This window comes from Amblyraja radiata, chromosome 6 (assembly GCF_010909765.2).
Source record: "Amblyraja radiata isolate CabotCenter1 chromosome 6, sAmbRad1.1.pri, whole genome shotgun sequence".
Taxonomy (NCBI): Eukaryota; Metazoa; Chordata; class Chondrichthyes; order Rajiformes; family Rajidae; genus Amblyraja; species Amblyraja radiata.
Window position 1 is genome coordinate 19,377,772 of NC_045961.1, and position 8,724 is coordinate 19,386,495.

Sequence of the window (8,724 nt, forward strand, 5' to 3'; positions counted from 1 at the left end):
TCATTTTATTCAAGTGTGCTTTGGGGTAGGTACCCCAAAATAGTCTGACGCCTTTACTTAGTCAATGTGATCATCTTGCTAGCTAATCAAAATAACAATTAGATAGCTATGCATAAATTTAGGGAACAATAGTCACCAAGACTGTTTTGTTTTCACTCTGGTTTATACTAATGAGTGAACAAAAGCAGTAAGTTCATCAAAAGCATCAGATGATATCCTAACGTGACAGTACGACTGGGAACAATAATGAAATCTAATAAGTAATTGAGTACAATCATCATCTGAAAAACATTGTGAACTAATGTGCTGTACAAGTTTGATATCTATCCTGACGGATCATTGATTTGGACCAGCATCTATATTTTCACTAGGCAAAATGGCAATGATGCGTTATTAGTAGAGCCAGGATTTTGCCATAAATGCCATGTGCCTTTTCATGCCTTTTTAAGAAAGGACTGCAGATGCTGGAAAAATCGAAGGTAGACAAAAAATGCTGTAGAAACTCAGCGGGTGAGGCAGCATCTATGGAGGGAAGGAATAGGCGAAGTTTCAGGTCGAGACCCTTCTTCAGACTGATGGGGGGTGGGAAAAAGAAAGGAAGAGGCGGAGACAGTAGGAGAGCTGGGGAGGGAGAAGACAAGGGCTATCTAAAATTAGAGAAGTCAGCTACCCAAGCAAAATACCCACGCTTGTCTCCTCACTTCATTTACTGCTGGCTCCAGTTGCAAATCTGAGTTATCGAGTGATCTGTGCAAGGCATTCATTGATGCTGGAATTCCACTGTGGAAATTGGAAAACAAATCCCTCAGAGGTTTTTTTTTAGAGAAATACACAGAGGAACACATACCAAGTGAGTCATCATTACGGAAACATAATGTTGACAGCACCTTCAACATTGTTGTGCAGAAAATTAGAGATGAAGTTGCATGCAACAAAATATGGATCTCAAAAACTTCATCTACTCTACCTTTTTCATCAACCTTATGTGTTAACTGATTAAAAATGTCACTTGGGTAAGTTAATCAGAATTTGCCTTTATCCGATCACTGGCAAATTTTTAAACTCAAATTTCAAGTTCCTATTGAATTTGCGATTATTATTTCTTGATGTTTGTCTGTACCTTGTGGTTAGGATTTGGAAGGCAGTAGTAGGTGTGAAAGTGAAGTCAGGTTCAATGATAGCATTCACAATGGAACTGGATAATATTTGAAAGGAAAGACTTTGCAGAGTTTGGAGGAGTGCTGAAGAACTGAGATGACTTGCATTGCGATTATATGGAGGCAGCACAGATAACGAGCAGAATGGCTGTGATTTCCACATTCTCAACAAATGAGGTTATACTGCCAAGCATGTCCTGAAGCCCTTTTTTGAATGAGGGTGTTATGTCTATCATTTACGCTATCTCTTCATTCTCCAGTTCAATCCAATACAATAACTCTGAACATTTTATTATTTTTTTCTACTTGTCTCCGTGCTATCTTTTTTCTCAACCATACTCCTGAACCTGCTCCTATGATGTTGGTCCTTGTCCTATTAAGGTGAAACCTCGCATGTCCTCCTGCATTAGAACTGATCACGTTTCCCCTGGAGCTGTCCCCACTGTACCATGAGCTAACCACAATCACACTCGCAATAATACTTATTAGCCAAGTATGTTCTGCAACATATGAGGAATTTAATTTGCCAAGTCAGTCATACAAATAAAAAGCAACAGAACACACAAAACCCATTTTGACATAAACATCCATCATCGTGACTCCTCCACATTCCTCACGGTGATGGAAGGTGAAAAAAGTTCAATCTCTTCTCTTAACTCTCCCGCGGTCGGGGGCCTCGAGCCCTTTGTTGACGGGATGATCTTGACTCCCGTAGCCGGTGGCGGGCCCTCTGCGTCGAAGCGATCTGCTTCTGCATCGGAGGCATGTCAGCTCTCCCGCTCTGGACGATCGAACCTCTCGTCGGGGCTGATCGAACCTTCCGCGACGTTGGAGCTCCCGACATCCACGGCCTCTCCCGAGACTGCGAGCTCCACAATGTAAAGTCCACAAGCCGCAGTTGGAGCGATCCCAGGCAAGGGATCGACTCCGATGTAAGTCCACTCCTCATGGTGGGGCCCAAGGTCGGTCCGAGGAGGCCTCCAGCTCCATCGATGGTAGGCCGCAGAGCGACCAGAGAATGCGATCCAAAAATTAATCGCATCTCCGGCAAGGTAAGAAACTGGAAAACATGTTTCCACCAACCCCCACCCCCTCTCCCACATAAAACAAAACGGAGAACACTTACATGAACTTTTAACACACACTAAAAATAAAAAGAAAAGACAAAAAAACAAACTGTTGGCGGGGCTGACAATCATGTGGTGCCCTGGTGCATGACTGGATTATCTCAGTGTTATTGGTTTTAATGTACAGTCATAGCATTACAGAGTTGTACACCACAGAAACAGATCCTTTAGTCCAACTCGTCTATGCTGACCAAGTTGCCTCAATGAGCTACTTCCATTTTCCAAACTTTTTCTATCCATGCTTAAGTGTCTTTTAAATCACTTCCACTTCCTTGGGCAACTCATTCCATACATTTTTTTATCCAGCATGAAAATGCAATTACTACTTATCTATTTCGCCAGTTTACCTATATTCTCTTATAGTCGATTATTGCTTTCTCTGCAGTTCATTATACCCCACAGTTTCTGTTAACTGTGAATTTGAATATTGTGCCCTCTACATCCAAGGCCAAATCATTAACAATGTATCAAGGATCAAGAAGAAAGGTAGTGGTCCTTTTGGTAACTGCGCTGATCTCAACTGTACAGTCTGATAAACAACCTTTCCCTATGGCTCTCTATTTGTCATTTATCTGTTCATGGTGCCACTGTTCCTTTTATTGTATGGACTTTAATCTTAATGACAAGTTTGTATTTGGCATTTTATCACATGCCTTTTCGAAGTTCATATATACTAATCAACTACATCTCCCTCATTGACCCCCTCTGCCACATTAGCTTCAAGCATTAACAAGTTAGTTAGACATGATTTGTGTATAACAAGTTCATGCCGGTACTGATAATTCCCTGTGTGTCCATGCAATTGCTGATGCTGGCCTTGGTTATTGTTTCCAAATCATTTGCTTGTGTTGAAGTTAGACTGACTAGCCTATTTTTCGGAGATTTTCCCTGTATCCCTTTTAAGCAAAAGTATTGAAAATTTGCAACACTACATTCCTCAGACCTCATTCTGCAGATTTTTAAAAGTTCCTCATTTGTAGAAGTCTAGAAATTCCTGGCTAGGACTATGCAATTCCCTCGCTTTCATTCCTTTGCAAACCATAATTCATCTCTTTTGACCAACATCTTCTCTTTATCATTTTTTTAGCTCATCCAAATTCTCAACTGCGTGTTCCTTTGCTGAGATTCTAAAGGGCCTGTCCCACTTTCACGACCTAATTCATGACCTTTTTTACTCGTGGTCATTTTTCATTAGGCTAGAAAAACGCCGCGACCTACCTGATGTCACGAGTACCTATGACTAGCATCACAACCTACCTACGACCTCGTGACGGCCTTGCTGCGAGTATGAGTCAAGGACAAACTCGGCAGAGGTCGTGAATTAGGTCGTGAAAGTGGGACAGGCCCTTAACAGTTTCTTCAACCAATGGGGAATGCTGAGATTTAAGCCTCTGTCCCACTTTCCCGAGTTACTCACAAATTCTCCTGAGTTTTCCCCTTGATTCAAACTCGGAGAATTACGGTAATAGCCAGTCGTAGGTACTCGGGCTATATTTTTTACTCGTGGACATTTTTCAACATGCTGAAAAAATGTCCCGACTTACCTGATGCTCTGAGTACCTACGGCTGGCATTACGAGCCGCTACGAATTATCTAGGGACTCATACGGCCTCCTACGGACTCGCTACTGACTCCTACGGACTCGCTACGGACATTCTCCGAGTTTGGGGAAAACTTGGGAGAATTTGTGAGTAACTCGGGGAAAGTGGGACAGGGGCTTTAAATTCACATCATTTGACGGTAATGATCAGACAAGCTTTCATTGTTCATTTCGACTTTCGGATGAATGAAAGCAGTTCAAATTATGAAATGCATAGACAGTGTATGTGGTCAGAACCTTTTCCCCAGGGTGGAAATGTCAAATAACAGAGGATATACATTTAAGATGAGAGGGACAAAGTGTATAGGAGATGTATAGCACAAGTTTATGTACACAGAGTGGCGGGTGCCAGGGATGATGGTGGAGGCAGATACGATAGTGACATTTAAAAGTCTTTCTATAAGCACATGGATATGGCCCCGACCACGGGGGAACAATGGAGGAGGACTGACTGTACTTTGTGCCTTCTACCGCAGTGAAGAATGCTGCGGTGGATGTTTGTGTTAAATTTGTATTGTGTGTTCTTTTTATTGTACAGCTGCTGGCAAATTCATTTCACTGCACTTTATTGTGTATGTGATGAATAAATCTGATTGATTAATTGATATGGAGGGATATGGATCACATGCAGGGAGGGGAGGTTAGTTTCTTAGTATCATGTTTGACACGGACACAATGGGCTGAAACACCAGTTCCTGTGCTGTTCCATGTTCTATTTTATGTTAATGCAGTGCCATAACAGAGCACTTGTTGTGGGATGGATTTAATGGTAAATGGCATATTTATAGAGTGTGCAAGGCATGATCTGCTAATCATGAATAATGTGTGCACGCTGTCTGCACCATCTGCAATGTTGGTGCACATAAATGTTAGGGATAGTGAAGTTGCGGTTACATCAGTGAAGGCCGTCAGCATTTAATTTGAGGGAGAAGACGACAGATGATCAGATTATCAGAAACGTTCCTGCCGATGGAACCTGTTACATCAAGCGGAAAAAACCCCTGCATTCTTCTGAGCCTTGCTGATCAGCTGGATCCATCGGAGGTAATGCTGCTTAGGCCAGTGGGAGGTAAATGAGCCTGGGTAGTTTCTACACAGCAGGGTGGGCAGAGCAAAGCCTTTTAGTTGAAGGAAATTTCTGCTCAGCCAGCTATGGATTTTGGAAGTCTGAAAGTTCTGAGATATTGGAGGTATTGAGTGTTATTGGTGAGGTAGAGCTGATTTTTTTTGTTAGTACATGAGAGCGGACAAATACTATGTCGGCATCAGCTGCACATTATTGGTTTCCTCATAAATATCAGATAGCAAGGTCAACGAACGAAGGTTATAAAATGGAGTAGATTATAAGAAACACCTTAAAGGATGATTTAGGAAGAAAATAACAAAGCTTGAGTCTTAGCCAACAACCAGCGGGGAAATGGGAATTACAAATTACTGACATTAGTCAATAGGAAAATGACTAATTACAAATGTGATAAAAAATACCAGAATTTGAGTTGTCCCACACATCCAGGTCCAGCTACTTTTCTGCAGCCACCATGTTCTTGAATTGACCTGAACAACCTTAATCCTACCTCAGCAATGGAACATTACAGAACACCTCCCGCACTTCTAAGAACTGGTTTTCCAATTGTGTTTTCCACTAACGTCTTGCTTTTGCAGTCATTTTCCTTTTCATTGTCTTGTATAACTTATTTTTCTGTGCTTACTGAGTCTATGTTGCTGTGACACTAGAGGAAGCAAGATTTCATTGCACCTTTGCCTCGATGTGCTTGTAGATATGACAATAAACTCAACTTGAACTGACTTGAAGCTGTGGAGGGATTAGCAAGCAAGGATAAGAATTTTAAAGATAATATTTTGATTGAACAGAACAGCAGACAAGGTCACCAACACCAGAAACATTGGGCGATAGGGACTTGTGATCAGGACACGTGTGGTAGCATTCAAGAAGACTTCAAATGTATTCATCAATGGATAGAACGAGGCCATCCATTGAGGTAGTGAGGTAATGGCAAATGAACTGATGCAAGAGTGGAGCTCAGAGCTGAAAATATTTGATCTTCAAGATGGTTGAATATTTTGCTCAAAGATAGACATAAAATGCTGGAGTAATTCAGCGGGACAGGCAGCATCTCTGGAGAGAAGGAATGGCTGACGTTTTGAGTTGAGAAAAGTCTTGACTTGAAACCCTCCAGTTACTCCAGCATTTCAAGATTCCAGAGAGTTTATTGTCATGTGTCCCAGATAGGACAATTAAATTCTTGCTTTGCTTCAGCACAACAGAATATTGTAGGCATAAATAAATACAGAACAGATCAGTGTGTCCATATACCATTGAATATATATATATATATATATATATATATATATATAAATAAGCAGATAAAGTGCAATAGGCTATTACATTTCAGATTTTTGTTTGAGTCGAGTTTAATAGTCTGATGGTTGTGGGGAAGTAGCTGTTCCTGAACCTGGATATTGCAGATTTCAGGCTCCTGTACCTTCTACCTGAAGGTACATTTTGTGTCTATCTTTAATTTAAACCAGCATTTGCAGTTCTTTCCAACACAATCTGTAGCTCAAACAGGCAGCACAGTCAAATATGACAGAGCTTGCAATAGCTTGACTTATTCTCATATTGAAGTAAATAAACATGCCAACTGTACATAAGATAGACACAAAGTGCTGGGGCAACTCAGCATCTCTGGAGCAAAGGAATGGGTGACATTTTGGATTGAGACCTTTCTTAAGATGCCAACCATACTTAATGTTTCTCCCTTGTCTTTGCATTTTAACATGCATGACCTCCCACTGAAAAAAATCACAACCAGATCTGATTACTCTCAGTATTCCTCCTGTATATCCTCCTTAATCATCAAACTCACTTAATATTGAAGCTGTGAGCTTTCCCATGGTTAATCATTGTAGATCTTCCTGTTGATCTCTGACGTTGGTACCTTACCATTTCCAAGAGTGAATCACCAGACCTACTGAGAATATTTCACTCGAACAATGCCACTTAGTTAGTGACCCTACCTACCATCGAGTCTACTGCCATTTAATCATGACTGATCTCTGCCATTTTCTTGCCTTCTCCCCATAACCCTTGACATACGTTCTAATCAAGAATTTGTATATCTCCGCCTTAAGAATATCCACTGACTTGGCCTCTACACCCCTCTGTGGCAATAAGTTCCGCAGATTAACTACCCTCTGACTAAAGAAGTTGCTCCTCACCTACTTTCTAAAAGAGCGCCCTTTAATTCTGGAGTAGGAAGAAGTACAAATAGAAAGTGCTTCAAACTTTATTAATTCTGTTACTTTGAATGTGTCTTGATTTAATTGAATTTGGAAAGATTAAAATAAATGTCCTTGAGTGTTTCTAAATGTTAGTGACATTCATAGACACCCAGTCTCCAATAGCTTTGACAGCTGAGGAGCCTGTGGCTAGCCCTCACTGGCTCTTGAAGTATCTCCTGGGGCTTGGTCTGCTACTATTGGGAAATCCCCACTCTCTGCTGGATCTTGCCAATCAGCTATAAATTGTTTTCCTTGTTGAAGCAATGCCAAGGGACTGCAGCGGTAAGAGTGGGCTTTGCAGACAGATGATGAATAAGGATGAACAGCTTGCGGCTCAGAAGAGAATCCACAACACATGCTTCAGGCTTGTCAGTTTCTAGTTGAAGGGAATCAATTTTAGATCCTGGAGAAGAAGTTTTGAAATTTTAAAGAGGGTTGGGGATTGAGAATGTACTGGTGAGGCAGTGATAAGGTTCACTTCTCTAGACACATTTCAACAGCACCGGTCATTGTCTGAATACACAGCAACCTGAGGCAAGCCCGGGCTTCTCTCTCTCTCTTATCAATCCACTGGAAAAGGCCTGCTTGAGACAAAATATAAGCTACAACCTAGTCCAGTATTCCACTATATATCTTTTATATATTTAAAAGCATTTAACCTTTTCATTCCCTCCTTTTTATCATTTTGATGATAACAATTACAGTCCTCGCTGAGTACATAAGAAAGGCCATAAGCATCGCAACAGACAAATTAAGAGTACAATTAGTAACACAATCAATCCATAGTGGACAATAATTCCCCAAGTCCTTCCAAACATATTAAATGGCCACGAACCTCCCCCTGAGCTATAATCATAGAATTCAGCTCCTACCTTCTTTATTTTAGCCACTTCCATTGTGATATGGGCGGCCAATGCGGTAATGTTGGAGGAAGCATCAGGAATAAAAGTACAACATTCCCGGCTGATTATGGCGCATGTCCTTTACTGCTAGGATAAAATCTAGGGCCATTCTGTTCTGTAACACTACAGTTCTCATAGCTACCATCTCTGCTGTTACCCCTTCTATCTCCTCCTGAGTTGCACTCAAGGAGGCGGCAGTGACATTAGCAAGCGTCTCCATAGCGGAGGCCATTTTAATGGAGTTCCCGATCATAAAGAATTGCTCAGCGTTCATTAGGCTTCGCTTGGAAATCCCCGTGTGCTGGTGCAACTGGTTCATGCTTCTCATGTGTGGGACCACATAGGCAACTTAACACCACCCTGTCCAGTGATGGGGTCCTTTTAGTCGTTCCCAAGTTGCCCCGTCTGCCGGCGGCATTCCTGGTAACCATGGGTAGCCCCAGGATCCACATACAAAATATGTGCCATTAACCGGTCGGGGTGGGCCGGCAATGGTGGCTGACTGGGTTGCCACACACGTACTGTTTCCGAAAAATACACCAGTGCCTTGGTTGTGGCAAAAACAGGTAGTATTAACTGGGGGTACACAAAATTGCTGGGGGAACTCAGCGGGTGCAGCAGCATCTATGGAGCGA